Here is a 27,178-nt window from a genome sequence, read left to right on the forward strand (position 1 = left end):
GATCCGCTTCTCTGTTATTGCTACCAACTTTAATCAACCGCTTAATTATTACTATTAATCCTTGTTTATTAATCACAAAATTGCTCTTCATTCACCAAATAAATACTTTTGTCATTATCATTCGCGATTGTGTATTGTCGATGACAATTCCTGAATAATTAATAATTAATGATTAATTAGCAACAGTGATAATGATGGTCAAATATTATTTGCTTTTCTTGGAAAGTTATTTCGTAGAAAAAATTTTAAAATGATTAAACTGAAAATTTTTTTGATTGACAGGTTGCGAGTTATTGATAGTCGATGTCAAGATATCAAATTGGTGTTGAGAGTCGATAACTCACGGAATAATCATCGTAGAAGCATAAATTGAAAAAGAAAACTCTATTGAGATAGATTTCAATCAAAGAAAATTGAAAGATGCTTCAAATATTTTATCTGACGTTACGACAAAGTTTATCAATGTCAAATTATTACACTGATAATAGTCTATCTTGCCTCAAAAAAAAACATTTTTAATACAAGAAAATTATTTTTAAAAATTGTTTACTTTGTTGATAATTTTAAAAATTAAATTTTTAGTCTTAAAACAAATTTTTGAAGACTTAAATTAGTTTTTTTTTCAGTGTAAAAATTACTATTGATAAAAAATGAAGGATTACATTCTAAAAAAAAAAAGTAGCGATACCTTAAAGCGAAAAGTTTGATAAAATATTTGAAGCATCTTTCAATTATTGTTACAAGAAAATTATTTTTAAAAATTGTTTACTTTGTTAAAAATTCAAAAAATTGAATTTTTAGTTTTAAAAAAAAATTTTGAAGATTTAAATTAGAATTTTTTCAGTGTAAAAATTACCGTATGTAAAAAATGAACGATTACATTTTGAAAAAACAGTAGCGATAACCTAAAGCTAAATGTCTGATAAAATATTTAAAGTATATTTCAATTATTGATGCAAGAAAATTATTTTTAAAAATGTTTTACTTTGTTAAAAATTCAAAAAATTAAATTTGAGTCTTAAAACAAATTTTAGAAGACTTAAATTAGAATTTTTTCAGTGTAAAAATTACTGTATATAAAAAATGAATGATTACATTTTGAAAAAAAAGTAGCGATAACTTAAAGCGAAACGTCTGATAAAATATTTGAAGCATCTTTCAATTATTGATGCAAGAAAATTATTTTTAAAAATTTTTTACTTTGTTAAAAATTTTTAAAATTAAATTTTGAGTCTTAAAACAAATTTTTGAAGATTTAAATTAGAATTTTTTCAGTGTAAAAATGATTGTAGATAAAAAATGAATGCTTACATTCTAAAAAAAAAGTAGCGATAACTTAAAGCGAAAATCTCCATCAGCAGTCTCTGAAAATTCGGACAGTTAAATATTCATAGACTATTTCGCAAATTGGATAAAAGCAATGTTGTATACGATGGAAATAATCCAGGGGCATTTGCTTTTTATTTATAACTGCTTTCCAGCGGTTAATCTGCGTCCTGGAATGAGAAAGGGGTCGGGAAGGGTGGATGCGGAGGCCCGAGGGTGAGTAAGGAAAAAACAGGCATTCGGTCTCTCATCGAATCTAATAACGCTTTATTCTGCGGCTGTTACACAAAATAAATTCACAGGCAGACCAACACCCGGTGACTCTCCTCCGAGATATATACTCCGAAATCCCTCTGCAGCCCCTTTTTCATCGCATATACATATTTATGTATTCGTGCATGTAACTTGCCACCTCATCTCTGCTCTCGGTGAGCGCCCGATAATTTATGTCACGGTGCTCGCGTTACCGGCCAGGGAACATCCGGTAACTCAGCTCCTATTTTTTATTCTATTTTTATCACCACCCTTTTCCACCAACTTTTTTTCCTCTTCTTGCCATGCACTCTCAAATAAAGGAAAAAAGTAGTTACTTTCTTTGTAGACCGTAGTATTTGCTCTCTGGCATTTAATGTTGGACAAATTCCCGTTTCATTATTTTGGAAATTAACGAAAATTTATCTCAGAGAGAGTTTTATCACAATTATCTCAGATATTTATTCTCTGAACGGGATTTCCATTAGCGGTTTTTTTTTTAGTTTATTTCAAATTGAACTGACGGGAAAAATAATAAAACGGTCTAGGAATGCTCGTTTAAAGGTTGAATATCCTCGATGAAAAAAGATGAAGACGATAACGATAAAATAAAAAGAACCTTAGCCACAAGTTAAGTGTAAGTGTTGGGAAAGTTGGAAAATTTTGTTCTGAGCTTTCAGTTTCCGGGTAATCATCAGAAAGAGTTTCAGTTCAGCTCAATGGTCTGTTATATTGTATATTTTATATATTGTATATTGTATAGTGTGTATTGTATATGGGAGCGCCAGTTAAGCTATATAATACGCCGAAAAAAGACATAAAAAGGATCATTTTCAGTGTTGGAAAGTAACACCACAACCGACAATCGTGCCAGCGTCAGAACAAACACCAAAACAGAAATCTAGGACACTGCTGTGTAGCTTTATATTACCGGAACGTTTAATGCCGTGTACAGATAATATAAATAAATATATAGATGTATATGTGTTGAAGAGAATCTGGTGGATGCTTTTAGCAGGATAATGGCGTGAGTGCGTTTTCCGAGGGATTGATACCAGAATACAGCAATATTATATTATGTGGTTCGGCTACGATATGCTATAGGTGGTGCGAACATCACGTGTCTCTCACAAGTGATTGTCCTCACTCCTGTTAATTGAAAAAAAATCTATTGAATATGAATAAAAGTTTTTAATTTTTATATAGAAATATTTTTAAAAAAATTTAATGGCAAGTTTTCTTTAAAATTTGCGATGTTTAAAAAATTAAAAAAAAATTTTCTGGTTACTTTTTAGTTATATTTTATACTTCATGTGAGTTATAATGGTTTACTTTTAGTGACAGTAAGTGATAATAAAAATAAAGTGGTTTTTCAAAGACTATAATGTGAAATGAAACATTTTATATTTTAATTAATATTTAATGTAAGTATGTATGATGGTGAACATTATGGATATGAAGTACAGTCTATGTAGTCTAATTCAAAGCGTTTCCGGTGTTGTGGATGGCATTGTGCGAAAAATTATAAAATAAAGTTTCACAAAAAGATAAAAAGAGCAATGCATTAAAATTTATGCGGATTGTATATCATAATAGAAGACTGTAATTTTGTTCAAACAATAGTACCCTATAGAGATTTTTATTATTACGGTGAAATAATGATACTGCTGCATTACAATTTTGTTTTATGCTCTAGTTACAGACTTGAGGATTTATGCGAAGGTATAATGATAATAAGGAGATTCTCGTAAAAAAAGAGATGTTTAAAGTTTCTCTTCTCGGTCTGTCGAATGAGATTTACTGGTGGTTGATGGATAATCACGGAATTCGGGGAAAGTAGGACGTAGGTGGATATTTATTGGACCGAATGCTCTGAACTCTTTTTCTTGGACTTTAATTTCATTCAATTAACTAGCTGTCAAACTTCCGCGTTGCTGAGTTGAGTTAAAATTTATAAAATAATTATAGTTTATAAAAATTGTGGACGAAAATAAAAATTAAAAAGAAAATTTCTTGAAGGAATCTAATGATAAAATTTTTTTTTCAGGTAAAAAAAAACTATAAATTTTTTTAAATATTTGAGTAAGAAATAAGAAATGTTTGAAATTTCAGCCTCGATGGTTACAAAATTTATTCAAGAACACAAATCACGCATCCTTTACTCCTTGGACCGGATCCTGCAAGAGTTTTGCACTGATTTTATTTTCTACAATAATATTTGCTCACTTTTCCGGGTAACTTTTTTATCACTAGCAGCAAATACCTGAATCTAAGAATTCAATCTTAAGGCCCTTAAATGTTTACTCAATCATTTGAAACAAACAAAATCTTATAAAATAAGATCTCACTGTTCATTGGACTCAAATCGTTTCTGAGATTCACTTCCGCTGTTCTACTCACTATTCGATTAACTTCTTCTTTTTCTAACATTTCCAAGCATTCTACAAAAACTGTAAAGACTTTCCAAACTTTAAAAATTTCCATTTATTTAATTTTTTTTCAAGCTCTAAAAAGTGCCCATAAAATTTTCTTTAAAATTTTCAATCTTCACATTAAGCTTGAACGGATTTAATTAAATGAAACTGGATCTTTAAAACTTTTATACTTGAATATAAAACATAAAATTTTTCCATTAAACAAATGAATTCCATTTATTAACATTAATTAGGTAAAAGTAACTTTGAGTTGAAGTGAAGTTTAAAATTAGGGATAAAATGATGGAACTTGAATAATGTCGTCTGTCAGAAGCGATAATGCCAATAAGACTTACATTAAATTATATTATTAATCTTATCAGCCGGTAGACAAACTCAAAGGTGGATTACCTGTAAAGTTAACACAAGAAAGCACTTAGCCTTGATGGTGTCGTCATTGGAACATAAACACGTTTAAATGGAATCATCATTTCATGAATATTTATTATCGGATTTTAGCAAAACTAATTCGACTTTACTCCCATCGTATCGGCGTTGCGTCTCTATATCTGTATGGGCGTTGTGTCAACTATACATCTATACACCGGCAGCACTCACGAATTCTACGGCATTATATTGCCGCTGATGGCCTCGCTCTCCAATGGATTAAATTACAGGGGATACACGTTAACATACACAGGGCGTCAGGCAAAGTTCACTAATGATTCAACTGTATCATTAAATATAGCTCAAAATTCAAAATTTATGCATCGCTTGGAGTCTCTACACGTACATATATATATATATATATATATATTTAAAGAAGGGTAGGTAAACAACTCGCTAATTAAATTAACGCCTGAAAACATTTTTGTTTCGCCGCAGAAAAAAGCGCTTTTTTACGTTCGAATTTTTTAGAGTTACTGTTATAGGTTAGACTAGGTTATCTTCATTCTCAGCACAGTTTACTGAAAAAATTTAACAAATCTGTTTGCTGCATTAGGAAGATGAAACTACGATAAAAAGTGGTGAGTAAACTCACTATTTTTTACCGAGTTATTATCATTCTACCAAGGAGTCGTGTTTCTGCTTTAATATCACATAAAACGAATGTAATCAAGGTGGAGAAAATTTTAGAAAAATTAATTCATGCCGGAAAAAAAGCTTTCAGTTTTATTGAAGGGAAAAAAATTCATTTTTTAAATCGTAACTCTGTTTTTTTTTGTCTTGTGTTTTGATATGAAAAAATTTAATGATGTCATTATTAAAATTTCTTTATTTTCTAGCTTAATTTATCTCCCGTATTTTATTTAATTTTTAACAAAAAAAGTATCGTAAGATTATTTAGTATTTTTAATATTTTACCCAGAATTTCAGTTAAAAATATTTTTTAATAATTTTATTCTTAAATCGCTCTTTTCATAATTTTCAATTTAAATATTATAAAAAGGATAAAAGATAATAAAAAATATATCAAAATTGAGTTTTATTAGGAAATTTCATCCTCTACAAAAAAAGGTGTTTTACAATTTTTTCATATCTACGATTGATTTTATTGATTTCATTCTTTAGTTGTTCCATAGTTTTTTTTTTTTTTATTAACACTGTTGTTTGAATTTGATAAAAATAAATCTGATGAATTCTTTAGAAATTTTTCTGAAGAATTTAATGAATGCTAAGAATATTTTAAAGAGAAGAAATTTTTTTTAAAATAAATATCTTCAATACTTATCTTCTTATTTCAATTCTAATTTTTTGAAAATAATTTTTTCAGTTTTAAACATTCTTAATTTTAATTTATAACATTCAATAAAACAAGATTTAGAACAGGATTTACATGTTAATTAAAAAAATAAGGTCAATCGATAACCTTAGGTTACAGATACCGCTAGCCTATAAATAATTATATCAGCGTTTCAATCAAAATTCCCGACAAAATCAAAACTAATTAACGAAGAAAGATATGGAACAGAGCAAAGAATAATTAAATCAGAAGAGAAAATTCTAAAATTAAGCTAGAATATCAATTGGACGTGAAGCTGCATAATGTAACGGATTGTCACCTGAAGGTTGAAGGGGTCCGACTGGACTTGGAGATCCTGAACCTATATACTTAAGCATTATAGATGGACACTTGTGGGGTCTGTTGCGAGAGCGTTTATTGGAACCGCAGCCGGCCTCGAGCGTAAGCTCCATGAATATAAATGCCGTCCATCTCAAGGGAGCGATAAAGTCCCAATGCTCACGTTTCTATGACTCAATTTACGTGTATTATACGCACGTTTTGTTCGTGATTCGTTACAGCCAGCGTGTACCGTGCACAGTAGTATAACCTGCTCATCCGTACTGACAGTACTGGTAGCTCGCTAGTATACGTCTACATATATATCATCAGTACCCACGCCTACACCCACACCCGCTGCCGAGTACACTCAACTCAATTTATATTACCCGTATCGACATACACGCAACACTACAAAATACACTGCGCTCGCTATTTTCGCGTGAAAATACACACAACAATGCGTGTGATCGACATACAGACCAACTCGGGTTCAAATTTAAAACATTCATGACTTTTGTTCCGCTATTCAGTATTCTGACAACGGTATTTTTATCTACTGTGTCATTTAGTTACCAAAATATCATCACCAACTGATGATTATGCAATTAATTTGGTTATTCATTTGTATTGCTAGAGGATAATTATAATTAAGATGTTTGCTCAGTGTGAGTTAAATAATTGAATCTTTCAATTATCGTCGGAAAAAAAAGTTAATTTATAAATCATTCTTTAGGAAAAAAATTATTGAACTAAGAATTTTTAATTCTATTCAAGATAATTAAATTTTGTAAAATAATTTTCTTGGTTCAAGAATTTTTGTATTGAATAAAAATTTATTGTTTTTTTTTGCAAAATTAAAATTTTATCTTTACTTAAAGATTCGTTGAAATTCATTATTTAAATTTTTTTACTTGATAAAAAACATTTCTTGACCATTTCTTCAGACAAAAAGATAAATACCTTTATCTCAAAGAAGAAAAAAATTTTTTTCAGCATTAAAAGATTGTAATAAAATATTTTCTTGAAAAATACAAAAATTCAGTGCGAATTTTTATCACAGAAATCAAAAAAAAGTTGATGAAAAATTTAAAAACTGTTCTTTCAATACTATTCAATTTTTTCTTTTTTTCTCTTATAAATTTTTTAATGTTTTATCCAACTGAAGTTTTACCATAAACTAGTCACTACTACAAAAATAATAATAATTATAAAATAATCTTTATAATAAAGATAATAATAATAATAATAAGGATAATGTAGTCTGTTTCCATTAAGTTTAACACTGGGGCACGTTAATCTACTAAAGTAATAATAATGTAAGATAAGTCAAGTCAAGTAATACGGTGATGCGCGCTAGAGATAAAATTTCCATTGTTCTTTAAACTTTTTAAAGACCCATTGATATTAAGTTTCCCGGGAAAGTTTATTCCAAATTAAATACTACCTAAAACATTGTTGTCTATTTAATTATCTCGGGTTTGTTGTTCGAGACCAAAAAGTAATTACCGAGTGAATGGGATCGAGATTTATTATTTTTTCGCGGCGAATAGGAGATATTGGATTTTTAATTTTTTGAGCTTCACTTTTATTTTTTTATTTTTCTTGCAATATAGTACTTACTTCTTTTATGCAGTAAGAAAGTCCGGTGAAGAAATTTTAACGAGAATGCTCGAGGATACCGTATAAAAGTAAAATAAAATAAAAATTAATGGCATAAAAGACGAGGAAGATAATTCTCAAGACAAGAACCCAGAGGATGCTACTCCATTAATCAACTTTTCACCTCTTCTTTGTTTCCTTCCTCTGTTACTCGACTTTTTCCAGTTACAGTCAAGCTTTCTGTCTTTTTATTGTTATCACAGACGTATTAACTTGTTTTAGTCCGACGATTAGTTTGTTGTTTGTTTAGGGATTAATCATTGAAACAACCAAACGGAATTTAACAACCAAAAAATAGAAGTGTTATTAGATTTTTTCAATTTTAAAATTAAATAATTATTTATTTGCTGTAGTATTATTTTCTCTAGAAAATAAATTTTAAGAAATATTTCTGAACCAAGAAAATCATTTTTATTTTTTTTTCTTTCTTAAATTAAGCAGAAAAATGTTTTGAATTAACTTTTCAGCTTTATCCAAAATGATTTGATTTTTTTAAATTATTTTATTCGTTCAAAAATTTTTTTTTATTAAATCAAATTAAATTTTTTTTTTGATTATTAAAAAAATTAATTTGATTCAAGAGAAAAAAATCTTAAACCTTGATAATAATTATAAATACAATTAATTTCAAATTTAATTAATGTAGAAAAATTTATTAATAATAATGATAGTTCAAGATTAATAATAATAATTCATTAATATTCTGTAAAGAATTTTTTTGATTTGTTTTTTTTTTTTTCATCAAGTTATTTTTTATGCGCATACATAAATTACATTAATTAACCATTAATTTTCGATAAAATGATCTGAGTATAAATCGAGATTGACGAATCGCCGAATCACTGACTTATATTTATCATTGTGCTAATGGAACGTCTACACATATACACAGATCCGTATCAGAGATATGTTAATGCGAAATACTCAATCGAACAATGCGGTCAAACGTAACAGACCGTGTGTTAATATACGTACAAGATAATTTAACCGAATTGTAGTAATTAAGCCCTCGAAATTCAAGAATTGAATGTCGGTGTACATATTTCCATTATTTTACTTTATTTATTTATTTGATTATCCATCATTGGAATTATTTAATGGATCTTTTGATTATTGAAAGGGAATAATTATTTATACTCAATAAAAATTAATTAATAATAAAATAATTTTGTGGAATGGAGTGTATTAACATAATCAATGAAAATAATTAAATTAAGCCCTCGAAATTCGATAACAAAGTATCCAATATATTACCTACTTTGTTGTATTAAATTATTTACTGATACGATTGACAGCAGCACTATCTAAAAAGTCTTTTATATCAATTACTGGTGGATTATTCACGAAATGACATCAAAATAACCAGTTAATCAATTTATCTGATTTAGAATTGGTTATCGTAAATGTGTGCTGTAATGCTCAAAGTGAATTCAACAGAGAACTGACAGCGTATTTGTTATTTGTACTTTAGTCGCTTCAGAAATAAAAATCCGGCTGACAGCGCATTAAATTGATAAAAATGGTGAGAAAATTGTGAGTGTCGCTAGAGAGTCTTTACTTGGTTTGAAATAAAGGGAAGAGCTGAAGAAATTCAAGCGCCTGTCAGCGAAATCCATTTTTTATTAATCACAAGCAAGAAATTTAATATTTGGATAAATTATTCGGCTAGCGATTTGTCAGGATAATAATTTTAAAAGTAAAAAGTTGGATAAAAAATTTAAAGGATCTAGATAATTATTAAAAATCTAAACCAAAATTTTTTAGATATTTTTTAAGTAAATTAAAAAAAAAAAAATATTGAAAAATTCAGATCCAATTACTTAATACAAAAAAACTTTTAACTTGTAAGCTTTGTACTTAAAAATAAAAAACACATTTAAATACTTTCTAATCCTATTTATTACCCAATAAAAGGGATGATCTTCAATTAACTGGGTGGCCGATTAGCAAAAAATATTAATAAAGTACCGATCGACCTTTGCTCGCTAATGGAATTAGATTCTTTTAATTAAATATGTGTATTATAAAATATAAATTGTGAAAAGAATCGGATATTGGATTGACCGAGAGCAAGATCCTCGGTCTCTTTCGCTCGAGACTAAATCCCCCAATTTAATTGCTGAGCGAACTCGTTCTCGTACTACTTGCTGCATACACCGTGGTGTACTCGGCTCAGCTCGCATCGTATCGGATGAACCGGCACTCCGTCTATCTACTGCTATATATATACTACAGTATATTACAGTATAGTATGTACTCCGTTGACTTCTCGTTCTACCAGCCCGGAAATCAGAGTTCTGAACCGAGAAATTAATGAGTTTCCTCTATTGGGTGACTGACTACCAATTTCACGAGAATTTCCCCATTGTAACTTAAATTTAAACTTATTTACTTAACATGTAGATCCACCCTGATCAGACATTTACATTTCTCAATCCCAATCAGTCCAGCCAATTAATTAGTTTATTTATTTAAAAATTCAGGATAAAAATTCGTTATGAGTGAACTTTGAAATTTAATAATTCGATTTTAGACTGAACTTTGAAGCCAAAAGCTGTCGAAAGTCAAGTTTCTAAGCACTGTTAGTTCTAGTATGGCAGCTTACAAGTGGGAACGAAAATAAGAACGGAAGCGGAGACGTGACTGACGACGACAACGAGTTTCCAGTTCCAGTTCCCTCCGAGTCTGTTTTCTTCTCACTTGCAGAAGAAAATTGTTACTCATGGGTGACTTTTACGCTAGAGATGAAGTTAATTTTTTTTATTTCTTTTTTTTCCTTTTTCAAGAGGATAAAGTTGATCGTCTGTGCAAATATATGACTTATGACTTTACGGGGGAATTCTCGTGACCGTGATAAGTAAATTCCGATAAGCCAACTCGAGCCTGATTTTCTTTAATTATAGTGATGGTTTTTTATCCGATGATTTAGAGGTGGATAAATAATTAGGGCACTTGGCATTAATTTATTGTTTTTTCAGGGCATTGATCGAGGAGTTTGTTAATAAATTACCTTGTAAAATTAAATAGTTTAATAAATATTTTTTTATTAGCCATTGAATAATTTTTAGGTGTGAAATATTTTAATTGTTAATAAAAATTCAATTGTACACATAAATAAAAAAGTTAGTTTAAAAATTCCACACTTTTTATAGCGCCGTAAATTGAATAGATAAATAAATTTTAATAGTTCAGGTAAATTAATAGTTTTTAATAAAAAAAAAAATGCCAAAAAATCCTTCTCAACTTCTAAAAATTAATAAAAATTCCATCCCAACAATTTGCATCTAAAATAAACCTCTTCAGCCTTCAATACCTTCAATACTCCTTCACACATTTCCATCCGCATATATCTATCGAGTCGACCTCACAGAAAGTTTTATCATGCGACAATCGTCTGTTCCATTCACGCACATATATTTACATCGAGAACTCTTATGTACATCCATCTGAACAAAATGTATGAAAAGTAATACAAACGAGAAAAGTTTACCAGTGAAACGGACAGAAAGAACTGAAATCACAACTAAAAAAAAAGTTCAAGCCCTAAGAAAAAAACACCTTGAAAATTTTTCTTTATCGAAAATGAACATTTCACCCTGCGAACACATTTATTCATAAACATATTTAGTCCGAAGACATATGGACTAAACAACAGCACTTTACTTCTTCCATATAATAATGCAGCGGTGAAATATTGGAAAATATATTTACATAATATCTCAGAAGTTTTATTTTTAAAAAATGGCGAAACACGTACGTTGAGGTCTTCATCATCTCGAAAAAATAAGAGAACCAACCGCACCACATCATTCTATTGTCAACAATATTACCTAAGAAAAAACGTAACATATGACCGAGGCCGTAGATTTACCAAAAAAAACCCATCCCAGTAAATAACATTTTTATTATTATTGTTATGCCATACCACGCTCGCAATAAAAACACCGTCGAAATTTTTTCAGAACCCATTTGATTTGTTATAACTTTATATCATACATTTTCATATATACATAGACTGAATTTTTTCACCCTCTCAACCCTGCATATACTCTTGGCTTAACCCTCTGGCTTTGCTCCGTGACCTCCAAGCGGACTATTATTATATAATACTCTCTCGACTACACTGTATGTGGACTACGGTGCTATAGTATACATATAGAGACTAGAGACTGCTATTATCTTTTTCTCCTTCAGCTCTGGTCCCTCTACTCTGCTATATATTCCGTTCAAAAAGTTAAGAATCCCCGATCATGTGCACTCACTATATCATCGGAGATTCTATAGTCTGAGAGCTTACCTCTCTTGTTATACTTGGCATTATGTATCATGCTTGGCACTTATTCATTAGTTATATTCGGTGCCTATCCACCCACGTTAAGAGTGCCAAAGCAATACTTGTCTTTACTTATCCGAGATACTACACCAGATACTGGATACAAGACACTGGAACGTGTACAAAGGTGCTATTGTATCTACGAGAACGCCCCGCGAATTTATAAGATACTCAAGGGTAGAGGTTAGAGGTTTGAGGTTAGAATCGCACTAATTCCACACATGCTCTTTACATTATGAATGTATGGATATGTGTGTGTTTGTGTATGTATTATGTAAGTATATCAATGAGTTACACACGAATGCTTGCATTGCATTAACAATTAAATCACTGCCGCGTTCCTATCCACATACACGCCATAAACGATCTTAATTTGCTAATTTATTTAGTATGTAGTATGAACAATGTACATCGCAAAGTAAAATAGTTATTTTAGTTTTGAGTTTAATTTAAGATTACGAGAATTCAAAGTTTTTGATGAATTCAATTTCAAATTTTAAAGTTAATTAGTTGCGCTTTACGGTTCCAATGAATTTCATTGTAAAGTTGTTAATAATTTAGATTGAATTAATAGGGCTTTTGCTTTGTGGGGAAAATTGTTAAAAGTTTATGCATACCTCCTTTTATAAGGGGTGAGTTTAATGATTATTGTTTATTAATTGAGTTTTAAATTATTTCTCAGGTCCAAAAAGTGCCATTAAAATTATATTATTGTTATTATTTATTGATTTAAATTATGGAAAAAGGTATAATCTATGAGTAATTGAAATTTGTCATTGAAAGAGGGTTTAATGCATCGATTAATGATGAATGGATTCGGATTAATTATGAGTAAAGGTTTTCTATGTCAATGTATAAAATAAATTGGATTATCGTAATGATAATGGACGAATTAATATTAATAATGCTGTCTAATTGAATGAAATATACTGTTAGATATTTTTCATGTATTGATATTATGATAATTTAAATTAAAAAAATGAAAATAATAATTATAATGATAATAATAATAGAGTTGAATATTTCAGTGGTTAAGTTGACTTAAATCCAGAATGAAGTTGTATTGCGGGTGAATGGCCAGCAACAAAATGAAAATTCATGAGAGCAAGCCGTAAGAATAAGTATTTCATTTTATTCATCTGATGAGGAAAAGAGTGAGCCGGCCTTACATAGCACTCTGAAGGAAAATGAAAAAAAAAAGGACCGGGTGCAGAGGGTAACGAGTAGCGAGATCTAGCTGAAAAACAACGAATAAGATGGAAGTTAAATGGAGAGAGAATGAAAAAAATAGTATTAGAGTAGAACGAAAAAGCGGAAAGGAAAGATACGATACGAGTATAAGAAATAAAGTGAAGTAAAGGAGCAGAACAGAAGAAAAAGTAAAGCTGAAACAGAATAGGATAAAAAAATAAGACGTTGGGTCTCGAGAGCAGCTTCTACTCTACTCTGCTGTTATACTGGCACGGTATGGTGTAAGTAGACGCCTAAAGGGGAGTGAGACATCAACATCAGGTTTTTATTGCCATCAACTAGACTAAAGTAAAATAATGAAAAAGATTCGAATACAATAGATTAAAAGCTCTGTATAATATATTGTATATAATATCATTCCAGACTGACATTTAGACGCTCCAATTCTTTTTTCATTTTAATTGTCAGGTTGTTTTTGAATAATGGATTGCGGCTAATGGATACCAAACAAATAGATAACGGACAAGAGACAAGAAACTACCGAGGAGCTGATGCGCCCCTGGTACTTTTTTTTTTGCTGAAACATGAATCGGTTTTATTAAATGTTTAGAGAAGACATTTTTCATTAAAATTACTTATCGTTAATCACTTTCAACCATTAAGATAATTGGAAAATTTTGGTTTACTATTACGGTCAGAAAATTATCTTGAAATTTACTGAAAAACCTGGAAGATTATTCAAGCTTTTTTAGGGAAGAAAATAAATTGAAGCCTACCAAAGGAAGCTTAAATTTACAGGGTTTATCCTGCGGCTAAGAATTCGGTGGAAAAGTTAACAGAAGATTTTTTTATTTTGACTTTACCCGAGTTTCAGAGGAATAAATACACCCACCGTTTTTCTTGTGGTTTTTAAAAAGTCGCTCAAAGAGAAATTCAATTCTTTTTTTTAAACTTTTTTTTTAAAAAAATAATTAACTGGTTAACTTGAGTAAAAACTTTTTTTAAACTATTTAGATTGTAAAAAATTAATATAACATATTTATTACAAAATGAATGTATAAATAAATATATTAAGTGAAGATTTGTTAATTTTTTTATGAGAAATAAAAAAAAAATAAATTATCTTCATAAAAGGCTTCACATTTTATGTTAATACGTCCTCCCTTGTAATAATATGAAGAATATTTTATGAAACAGAAGTGTACCTAAAATTGATGTAATTGTCGTGACAAAATAAAATTGTTTTACCATATGTGATTGGAAATAGATGCTTCCTGTAATGCGTAAAATTTTTTATAACCTCTCATTTCATTTTTATTATTCTGAGAATTTTTCAATATCCAAACATTTTATATTTTATATTCAGTCTGTTTGATATTTCGCGGAATTGCCTCGCGTTATTTGTTTACAAAAATTACATTTTACCGCTATATAGACATTTTACCCAGGAATATTGAAAGATATTTCGATTGTCTGCAGTGGATATGTTTACGCGTGCATATACAGCGCCAGAGAATGAATTTTTAGAAAATAAAAATGACTGAGTGCAGGTAAATAAAATGAATAGAGTATTTGAAAAATTCAATACGCATATGTTAGTTATTTTAATGACTTTTTTTGATAAAGATAAAGCGAGGAATGTTTAATGTTTACTCGGTTTGGGATTAAAAAATATATTTTTAAAAATTTACTAAAGTTTAATGAGTTTTCAGGGTGACCGCGGCCAGCAAAGAACCAATTTATCCGCAGAAAAATAAAGACAAAAGAGAGGAGAAAAGGAAAGATTAAAGAAGAGTGTTGAAAAAAATTCAATTTAATGAAATAAATAAAAAAAAATAGAGTTGGACGTAGACAGAGAGTGGAGCTGTGCTTGTGTACCAATTGATGGATTCAAGTACTCGTAGTCGGTGAACTTCCTTTGCTCTCCTCTATCCATTAGGATACCATTAAATGTCTGTCCGTTCGTGATTCAACTTCAGAGGGTAAGAGTGGAAATTGTACAATTTGCATATTGACAGAGTGATTCGTTCAATCGTCCCTTGAGTGATAAAAGCCAGATGCACCACCTGCATCTAATGTCATTTATATAACATTTCATATCCATGCAATACCCAATACCTTTAATGTATTTTATTTTTTCATTTTTATTTTGGTAATTGATTTTAGTTGGATTAACAATTTTTTAGACGTTCATAAAAAAATTATTTTAATTTACTTTTGATAAGCATACGTCTAAATCATATTCTTGTTAATTTTACTAGGTTCTAAAAAATTTTTTTTCAAAGACAACTAAAAAGAAAAATAATGCATTTTTTAAAGAGTTTATCCTCTAAATAATTTTTTATTTTAAAGAATAAAATGAACTAGCAACCTTGCAGTCACTATGTGACTACCGTGACTTGTATACTATAAATAAATAAAATTTTGCTTTATTAAATAATGAATTTTGTTGAATTGCACTGTATTTTCTTAACTATTGACGTTTTTAAAGATATAAGCTCATCCCGATGTAACACTCATCAAGAGCTTTCATTTGAGTACACACATGCATTTTGATATATTTTTCATATATTCATACATATATAAATATATAAAATATATGAAAAATTGATGTGGGTACTTAAATGAAAGGTCTCAATGAGTGTAATGTCGGGGTGAGCTTATATCTTTAAAAATGTCAATAATTAAGAAATTATATTGTATTTTGTCAACTTATGATATTTTTGCAGATATAAGTTCATCATGATGTTATGCTCATCGAGACCTTTCATTTGAGTACCCACATCAATTTTTCATATATTTTATATATTTATATACATGTATATATGAAAAATATGAAAAATTGATGTGGGTACTCAAATTAAAGGTCTTGATGAGTGTAACATCGGGATGAGATTATATCTTTAAAAATTTCAATAGTTCACCAGATACAAGGTCAATAAATTCACCAGATTCAATAAATTGACTATCGGTGAAAATGATATGAAAACTTGAAAAGGCACAAATTCAAATCAAGACCTTTATACTAAATTTAACTAAAAAAAATCGATTTTATCATATGACTATCCTGGACACAAAATTTTTCTTATTCTCTTAATAACATAGATGAATTAATTAGTAAATATTTAAGGTTGGTAATAAATAATAATGTGAGGTAGTAAAGAAAATAAGTTTTTGCGGTTTTATAAATAGAGATTGAAAGTAAAGTGACTCGAAACTTGAGTCTAAATTTATTTTAAGATAGCTCATCTATTTAACGAGATGATTCTGAAATTGGTTTTCTACAGCGTGAGAAGAGTGTGTAATTTTTTTGGTTCCGCTTCGTACACTTCGGAGCCGGTTTTCTCATTAAGATATGAATTTTAATTAATTTCATCCCCCGTTAAATAAATATACCGGTGTAACGGGAATGCTAATACGATCGCATTCAGTAAATATAATGAACTCTCATACAATATTGTACATAATAAACATAAATACAAACATTTCTCTTGAGTTTATTTGCTCGGTTACTTATTCATAATCGGTATTTGTTTTTTTTAACAAGACTACTACTACTTTCCTTGCGATAACTTTGAATGCGAACAGGAACAGCACTCACTTGTAATATGGACGGAGGATAGTCTTTAGGGAATACACATCCCTTTTCTCTTTATTGTACTATACTACAGAGCAGTTCTCCGTTTTATGTTTAACCTCAGGCGAGAGGATAATACGCTCAGTTTTATTCAGCAACTTCTGGCTCGATGGGGCATACTTAATTATACTACCGCGATGTACTTTAATATCAACAATTGCTGTAAATAACAATCCCTTGGTGATTTTATTAATTATATTGCTGCTAGTTTATGTTTATTTTATTTTTTTTTGTAAAGCTACGACCCGGTGTTAGTTTACTGTTACTGCGATTTTATCTCCCCAGAATAATTTATAAATTACACTCAGTCATTTTTGTAATTGCATTTGCTGAATATTCCGCGGTCAAAAAATTAATTAAAAATTTCAACTGCTCTCGGACTTTAATTAGACTTTAAAATTGGTTGAGCAAATATTTTTCAACACTCAAAAAGCTAAATAATTAACCATTATTCTACATTTTATTTTTTTACCATGGAACTTATATTTGTCGGTTCAAAAAATAATAATTTTTAAATGTAAATTTATTTACCTTAACCAGAATATAATAAAAATAAAAATTTTATTTAATGTTTATTTGAATAAATATTTTTATTTATGTAATAATATTTTATTTAATAAAATTTTATTTTGAACGTATCTAACTAAAAATAGGTAAGCATTTTCGCGAATTTTCTTAACAGTATTTCAATTTTGAGAAAGCTGTCATGAAGATAAGCGAGATGATGTAAAGTTAGAAGATTGTTTTTGTAAAAATTATTTACAAACTTCAACTCAAACTTAACGAAGTGAAAGATTGACAGTTTGTTGAATTTATAAAAAAAAATTGTAACTTTTGAAATGAATAAAAATAAAATTAAACATTTTAAAAAGTCTTTTTAGTATTATTAAATAGTTTAGATATTTTTAGTACTTAAAGTCAATTATTGCGATGTTATTTTTCTCAAAAATTAATTTATGTTAAGTAAAGTTTATTATTAATAATTTAAATAAATATTCACTATTTAATTGCCAAATAACACAAATTGAATGTCAATAAACAAGATAGTTAATCACAAGCAGTAAATAAAATAAATCTAATTTATATATTGTAAAATACATAGAACGTTTTAAATAATTTATCAAACAGAATGATGTGCTCGCTTCGATTGAATATTATGTCGAACAAATAAAGCAATAAAAATTTTAATGTAAATAATTAATATAAACATATAGAAGCTTAAATTTGAACATGCATAAATATATTTGTCTGAAATTTCATATTGTACCGTTGAATTTAATTCGAGTAAATACAAAACCACGGGTTTTTGTTAATTAACCGTACACTACACAAAGAAGAATTTAATTTTATACATAATGTTAATGTGTTTTAATTCAAAGGTTTAATTAATTAAACGTGAGATGTATTGTCATCAATGCTTTCGCAGCAGGTCATAAAGTCAAAAGCTCGAGAGTGAAAGGCTAAAAATAAATAAAAGTAAAAGTGGAAGATGATAAACGCGAACTAGTCACGGAATGTTGGGTATAGAGGGTAGTATTAATTCCGCTGACCCGACTCTGGTGATGAGAGACGTCCTCATGTTCCAGATCCATATCCAAGGATGGCATCAGCCGCGTATCACAGGAATAAACTTCTTCAGTGGAATACTAATTCTGAGCGATTCAACAAATTCAAAGCATGCGGGCTCTAGTATTCTCGCTTCTAAGTACCTGTTCAACTTCATCAGATGCTACTCTTCTTAATTATTGTTCTTATGTACTTATAATAATGTAATTTTCAGAGCGACAAACCACTTGATCGAGAAATAATAATAATGGAATTATTTTCATTTATTATTAAAAAGAATGATTTTAATTCAGATGATTAGATTAGATTTTCTAATGGAATTTTATGGAAGTTTCAAACGTAAAATGTGAGTTTTCGGATTTTACTTAAAAAATAAATTATTTTCAAGAGATAATTTTTGAAAAATTGCATTTATATGTTCCTTTTTAATGTACCTTTTAACAATGTATAAGCGTGAATTTTTTTTGTCGTAATTTATTTTTTAAAAAAATTATTAAATGTCTAATTTTTATTTAAAAAAGAAATTAAATGTTTTCATTTTTAAAATAAAAACACAGAAATTTAAACTCAAGCTCAGCGAAGCAGACGATGGACAGCTATTCCTTGATTCAATTTTAATATAATGAATTCGCTGAAAATTAAATCACGATTATTATCAAAATGAAAATGTATAATTATAATTATTCATTCGATGCGATTTTTAATTAAAACTTGCAAATAAATACAAATTACATTCATAATAATGTATCAGTATTAAAAAGTTTGTGTAAAAATAATTAATATAATTCAATTAAATTTATAAAAGTTGAAAAACAAAAATAGAAAAAAAAAATAACCGTATTTAACGAGTTTTTTTATGAATAAGTAATTTTTCAGCTATAATGGATCTGGGTTAAGTGTCAGAAATAATATCAAGAAAAGTAACATCGTTAATTAATGTATATATTTTTTCTACAGATTTATTAACTCTTATTATTCAATATATTCTATTTCAACCCATTTATTTATTTGAAAAATCTTGTATCATTTTAATACTTGTATTAACAATTGTAATAAATGATATTGATATTTAAAATGAATAAAATAATTAATATCCAGATGAATTAAGTTAAATCTCGTTAAATTTATTTTTAGCCGATCGAGTTGGCAAACGTACCATAGACCATCGAGTTATTTATTCGTACTTTAATTAACAATTGTTAATTGATAATTAAATTTACTTATCAATGTATAAATGTAAATTAATTAAACTCGATTGTATTTGCTCGCACAAATGGAAAGCTGGAGTAAAACGAAACCTATTGTACTGTAGTTAAATTATTTTTTTTATTATTTTTTTTCTGAGCTGAATAACGAGGGGTAAGTAAATTAATGATTGAACGGTGATATTTTTATGAGACTTACGGAGTTGAGATTTATGATAAAATATGACAAAGCTTTTATTCATGAATTTTCCTTTGTAAATTTTTCAACCAGCTTTTAAAAGTTATAATTTATCAGTAAGATAATCCGTTACTCGCCCCGACTTTATAAGCTTCGGTGATCGCGAGTTAAATTGAGTGTAGTGTTGTCGATGTAGACAGCGTATAGAGCGACACATTGAATAACAGTGAAAGCTTAGAGTTTAAGCGACTTTTATACTTCTTTCGCATTGGCATCTACTTTTATACAATGTCGATGGGATGAGATTTAAATGACGTGAAAGCTTCTTTCAGTCTACTCAGCTGTCCATCTACTTGGCAATACAGCACTTTTTAAATTTATTCATAGTCTAAATTATGTGAGAACGTTTAAATGTTAAAACGCCCATTCATTCAAGAGTAATGAAGAGCTTAAGTATGATAATTTTAAGGTTATGCTACTGGATGCGCGTTGTTGCTTTACATACAAGCTGCAGCTTGTATGCTTGCGCTGGAACAATTGATTCGTAATTTTATGGCTCGAAAGTAATAGGTACGCGCCCTTGCGCTGTCAGTGAGGGATTAGAGAAGTTTTTTTAACGTCACGTTTAACTAATTCGAATGGGTATTATTTGGAAAATTATTGTTATTGTGTGAAAATAATTTGTTAAAGTTTTAAACGAATAAATTAATTTTTTTATCAAAAGTTACTGATTAATTTTGCTATTAAATAATATTAATTTGTTACAAAGAAAAATTTTAATAAGCAAACTTATTGAGAACAGTGAAAATACATTTTTATAAAGAAATTTTAATTGGAAATTAATTTTAAAAATTTAAATAATTTTATCGATAAAAAAATAAAAAATAGAAAATTTATTCGAAATTTTATTTGACATTTCAATAATTTTTGAAGGAGTCATTTTATTAACAAAATGAGACTTTTTTTGTAGAGCATAAAATTTCCTTCAAAAATAAATATCGTTTGAATTTTTTTGCTTAATAGTTTGAAAATTTCAATAAAAAAATACGTCGAAAGAAAAAATATGATGATATTAAAATGATCTTTTACAAATTTTTTTTAATAATATTTTCTGTACACTTAAAAAAAGTAATTTTTTAGGCTAGTGTCGGAGAACTGAGCTGTAATTTTTCTCAGGGTCGAAGTTATTTATCAGAAGTCCGATTGTTAAACTACCCAGCAAAATTAAATCAGGATAACGAGTAAAGTTAACCCCAAAACGATTCCCTTAATTCTTGTGGAGGTATCAATAAGGAGCGAGGGTCTAAAAGAAGTATAATAGAACCTGAGTTAACTGTTTTCCGTAGTTAAGTAGATGTGCTAATGAAAGCATCTACCGCAGAGCCATCTCTACTCGACATTAAGTCCCTACATCCCTTGTTTCGTTACAGCCCCCGTTCTCTTTCTCTTTCTCGTCTTCCTTCCCGGTATTTCGCGGTTCTCTGTCAGCCCTCACCGAGCAGGCTCCTCTCATCTCTCCTCGACACTTTTCCAGAGATCTCACATGCACACATTACAGCGCAACAACCGGGAAAATCCGAAACACCCGCTTCTCATCCTTGAATATTTATGACTGCAGAGAAATCGAGTGCGCCAGCACGTACAACTTAAGTTTACCCGCAATAAAAAAAAATGGATTAATGAAACTTGATTAGAGTATTATACTATATTATATTATGTATTCTATATACTCTGTGTGTTTTATATTTTATGTATTATACAGGTAATTTAGTTGTAGGTAATAAATATCGCGCATCTTTTACATAAGCACATTTAAGAGAGTTCTAATTAAATTAATTAATTAGCAGAGTTCTCTATACACAAGAGTAAATTGTACGCAGGCTTCTGTACTAAAACTGCCTGACAACTTCCAACTGTTTCTACTTGTACGCATACAGACACGCATGCTTAAAGATTGAAATAAAACGAGCACACCCACACACACATATTTATAGCCATGTGCAAGGAAGTTTTGTTTTCGATGTGCTCACCCACTGCAGATGAGCAAGTAGTAGCGGTTGTTGTAAAGTCAGACCCTCCGGTTTTATACGTCCGTTATTATGTACACTGTACATACACATACTCACATACTCACATAATTCTCGCTATTTTGTTTCAGTCCTTTTTTCCTCGAATGTTTACAACGGAATAAAAGTTTAATATTTATATTCTTAAAAATAGATTAAACATACAAATTTTTTTAACCTTGCCTAGTGGTCAAAAATTCATGGGGAGGTGTAACGAATTTATAATTTACGACTTATGAAAAGTTTAATGAGGCGAAATAACGAATAAATTTTTAATAAATTTATTTCAAAAGGAAATTGAATGCTCTAGAAAAAAAGCCGATATTTTTTTGATACATTGACTCCTTATAAAGTTATTCAAGGTTAAAGTGGAGTCTCGAATAAATTTCATATTTCTTCACGGATCGATGAAATATTTGTGCTGAAATTTAAAAAAATTTCTTTTGTTTCTAGAGAGCTTAAAAATCGAAGTCTGAAAAATTATCTTTCAATACCGACTTGATTAAAGTGAAAGAAAAATTTTGTAGGAAGCTACAAGAGCTTTAAAAAGAAAAATCAGCCAGCACGTCAACCTGGAAGTTTTTCAAATCCATCTAGCACCGGTAAAATCGCAATTTGTTTCACTGTTTTTTTATTTTTCGATCTAGCGGGGCCAAGCTAAATAAGTTATTGAAAAAAACAAACCTCTAGAGCCATGACAAATTTTTTTACCCCAGAATAAGCGAACTCCATTTCTGCATATTTACCTTTTGTTGTTTGGGAGAGTAAATTTTTAAAAATATATTTTAGATACTCCATTTCGTTCGTTCCCTTTTTATACTGGTATCAGTAGGTTAAAAAAAAAAAAAAAAAAAAATCATTTGTTTAAATATTTCAACGATGGCTTATTTTATTTAGATTTATATTCTGTTTTTACTTGTTCATCAGTTTTTAATGAATATATTCATTAAAGTATTGTGTTGCATCAAATGTTATGAATTTTGCAAAAAGCTATTTTATTAATTATGGAAGGTGTATGAAATTGATATTCATCAAAAATTTTCATCAAGTATACATATATATCTAAACATATGTGAGTAGGAGTGTAGGAAACAGAAAAAAATGGAACGCATCAGTGAAATTACAAAACCGTCTGTGTTGTTGAACAAAGTGCATGCGAGGACGTCGAATCTGTGCGAGAAAGATGCACAACCAAATAGCGCATTCGTCTGTATACCATTTACTATATACCTATAACCTCGTGTACTCTATATTCTCAACATATCCGAGTATATATATATATATATATATATATATATATATATATATATATATATATATATATATATATATATATATATATATATATATGCTATACATATATATAGACGATGTATATACTACTGCAATATTTATTTGAACTTTGATACAATTCGCGTTCACATTTCACATGAGAGTCTCTAAGAATGCGCATCTAAGTTCAGTACAATAATGAAATTTCATTCAAACAAAATGCCACAATGATTTGAATTTTCTTGTAAGAGAATTTCGTTACCTTGTTCGTCACGAATGAAATTATTTTGACTACAAATTATATTCTATTTAAGATTAAAGTTGACTTTAGTTCTGTCTTCTCAAGACCGGCTGACACATTTTAAAACGTATACGAATTTTTAATTGTATTGTTTGATGATAATTGATTTATTAAATTAAATCAAAATAAATTTACAAAATTTTTCTACAATTAAAAATGATCAAACTCTTTAAATTATTTTCTTGATTCAAAATTTTGTCTCTTAAATCAACCCAACTTTTTACGATGCAGTGATGTAATAAAAAATTATATAAAATTTATATTTAGTATGCAATAAAATAAAAAATAGTTCCATAAAAAAGCTCTATCTCATCAAAAGTCCAAGAAAAACTCCATAAAAACGTACTGTATAAGTAAGAAACTTATTTCAAGCAACCAAATTTAGCCATTATTCATTATTAACACTTTAATATGTCGAGGTCCGAGTTATGGTAAAGAAACACGTGTACCGTTAAATATTTTATAGCGTCGTAACACCAAGTGTCTCAAACCTCTATAAATATAAATATCCGCCGGTAAACAAACTTGGATTAAAACTAAATAAAAAAACTTACCAATTTATCTTATCCTCCGATATGATTCAGCCTTCGGGCGTCAATTAACACAGCAAAATGAGAGTTTGTCGGCAGTAAGTCAATCATACCTTCAACAGACTTTTGAATTTTTTTTTTTTAATACTCAATTATTTTTCGTACAACTCCAAAATTTCACTTAAAAAAAAAACTTATGATTAATTCATAACTAACAATTCAAAGTCAAAAATCGACACGTCAAAAACTTCCACTTGATATCACGATGCACAAAAACGGTCGCACAGCAATTGTAACCAATTACAATTTTTTTTTTTACCGAGTCAAAAAAAAGGGAATGATATAATTTTTTTTGAAACTTCCTTCAGACAAGTCAGAGTAAAACTGATAGAATATAACGGCAAGATCACATTGCGGCGAGGTTTAAAGACAAAATGTTAATGTTTCTAAGGTAGCTCGCGGAAGCAGACTGGTCCAGCGACGTGACAACGGGTCTGCGACCGCGGCAGGCTCCGCTCAGACGCAGAAATGCTTTTACGGGTGGAATATCGGGCTCTCGGTCCCTCGGTCGGTATCTGGGGGCGTCTATCTCTATCTATCTACCCTTCAGCGCCTCTTGTCCACTGGGTGTTCCACCCGATCCTCCCTCTCCAGTCAACATCAACTATTTCCCCACTTCTATCGATCCCGCATAGTACTATACTGCGTTACGTTGAGAAAGCACCGTGTTCCAGTTGCTCCAGCAGGCAACTTCTACTCTACTACTCCGGAGACTGGAGACTCGAGAGTAAAGACTGGAGAATGGAGAGGCGAGAAACTTGCGTGCAAGTATGCTGTGAGGGATAGGATAGTTTTGAATGGTCTTACAGGAAACTAGACGAGAGATTGTTGAGAACAAGATAGAGTGGATGCTAATAAAAAGTCATATTGACTCACGCCCTCAGACTCGTCGAATGCCGCCCTCATTGTTTTTTTGTTTTTTAGAAATCTAACTATTGCATTGGTCTCGAGGCGGAAGTTATCCAAAATTTTGTCGTTTTTAAGGGTCAAGTAGGTTCAGAAATAGAATTAGTTCGAAAGTTTATATATTAGATTGATTCAAAAAATAAAAATAATTTTTTTTTTCCAAACAGGCTCAAAATTTTTATTTTTTGGTGTAAAAAGACACCAGTTAAAATTTGAGCTCTTAATATTAAGATAGTCCTCATCGCATTTTATTAATTTCCATAAGAGTATAATGTGGCTTATCATCACGATTGTACCTGTAATTATTGAGAAATTTTTATGAAACTCGGTATATTTATTGTTATGTAAAGAAATTTTTCTTTACATATTTATTAACTATAAAAATCGAGTATAATATTTATTAATAAAAAAAAAAATCGAGTATGATTTTATTTAAATTTTAACGATTGTAAAAGATAATTCGAGTGCGGTCATTAAGTGTCTCGTTCGATTTTTACAAAAGGCCCAGGGAAATTTCCGTAATTAGTCTGGAGCCCAGGTATATTTAAGAGATTAAATAGATAAATGGGAGTTTTGTTATACGTAAGCTAACTCACTTAAACTCAAAATAAGAAATACTTAAAGATAAAGAACATTAGATAAAAAGATTTATTTTAAACCAAAAGATTTTAGAATAATTTAATTACAAAATTTTAGTGTTGAGACAAATATCGAAATAAATTTTAATAATGCAATTTCCAAAATAATTTTTAGTCAACAAAAATTAAATATGAAATGAGAAACAAATAAAAAAAATAGAACTTGAAAGTTAAATAATTTAAAATAAACAAATTTTAAACAATTGAATTCTAAAATAATACAACAAATTATTAAAACGATAAAACAGAAATATTTCTACAAATAAATAATTAAATTTAAGAAAACGTAAGAGATGTTAGTTTCAAGTACATATTTATTCATACGATTTAAATAAATAAATTAATGTAGACAGTACAAATGTATGTCTTTGTCTATGCGTAAATGCGCTTACGTATACACAAACACATAGATGAATAATAGAACATAAGAGTAAGTGAGAAAGCATGTTGCACTCTGACCCAAGTAGAGGGACTCATGCAACATTTTTAGACAAATTTAAGAGAGAGGGTAAGGGCCCAAGAAAATAGACAAATAATTGGACATTTGTTTCCCCCAATGAGTGGAAATTAGTAACGCCCTAAAATTCGATACCTCGCAATTGTCACCAAAAAATCTCTCTCGTTGTCCTGACGTCCTAGTGTTAACATCGTACATAGTTTAAATAAGTCTCAATAGACCACGTGTAAATCTTTTGTATAGAAAGTAAATCATTTGTAAAGGTAAAGTAAAATCGTAAAGTGAAACCAACTAAATCAAATTAAATCAACAAGGTTCATCAATTTTTATCAGGTATATTTTAAATTATTAATATTTGTGAATTTAGTAATATTGTAAAATCGTTATATGAAAGAAAAGTTAACTTCAATCACTGTGTAATAATTGTAATAATTGTAAACTTAACTAATGATATTAATTTTGGACTTAAACAATATATGTATTAAAATTATTCAACTACATCAATTTATTCAAACAAACCTATCATTCTCAATAAATTAAACTCGGAAGTTCCCGGTCTATTAGCCTAACACGCTAGGACCAAATACTTAAACACATTAAATATTTTAAATGTAAAATTAATTAATTATCCTAAATTAAATATATTTTTTACATAACATTTTTGGCGCTCGAACAGGGACACCGAAGTTGTTTATTGAGAAGATAGAGTTATCAAAGAAATTTTTAAAGAAAAATCAATTGAGAATTTAGTTTTTATTTTTCAAGAAGAAATCGAGATTTTGTATTGTTAAAGAAATAGAATTATTGGAAAAAGATTAAAGAAAATTTTTGAGAATTTAGAGGAAATAATTGAATCGTGATAAAGACACCGAAGTTGTTTATTGAGAAGATAGAGTTATCAAAGAAATTTTAAAGGAAAATCAATTGAGAATTTAGTTTTTATTTTTCAAGAAGAAACTGAAATTTTGTATTGTTGAAAAAGTAGAATCATACGAGCAATTTTAAAGGAAAATTAATAGAGAATTTGAAGAATTGTTTTAATAGAAATAAAAAGCACGTGTTCTTTTTATTTGATGAATACCAGTGAGGTTAATAATTTTCTTTCATAATTTATGAAAGTGC

The 27,178-nt window shown here is 29.1% G+C and overlaps 1 protein-coding gene across 8 annotated transcripts in view; it reads right to left on the bottom strand.

The window, feature by feature from the left end:
* Nucleotides 1-27,178, bottom strand: part of LOC123269892 (glutamate receptor ionotropic, kainate 2) — a 163,764-nt gene that overhangs the window by 92,358 nt on the left and 44,228 nt on the right. For 3 of the 8 annotated variants that reach the window (XM_044735787.1, XM_044735784.1, XM_044735791.1), the window contains exon 1: nt 24,020-24,494. The exons of 1 other annotated variant lie outside the window; for it this stretch is intronic. The gene's annotated coding sequence lies outside the window, so the exon portion shown is untranslated. Of the gene's footprint in view, nt 1-24,019; nt 24,495-27,178 lie in introns of those variants that run through there. 4 more of the 8 variants (XM_044735790.1, XM_044735789.1, XM_044735788.1 and 1 more) reach the window with 2 other exon arrangements.

The sequence above is a fragment of the Cotesia glomerata genome, linkage group LG7, assembly GCF_020080835.1.
Source record: "Cotesia glomerata isolate CgM1 linkage group LG7, MPM_Cglom_v2.3, whole genome shotgun sequence".
In the NCBI taxonomy this organism is placed as follows: Eukaryota; Metazoa; Arthropoda; class Insecta; order Hymenoptera; family Braconidae; genus Cotesia; species Cotesia glomerata.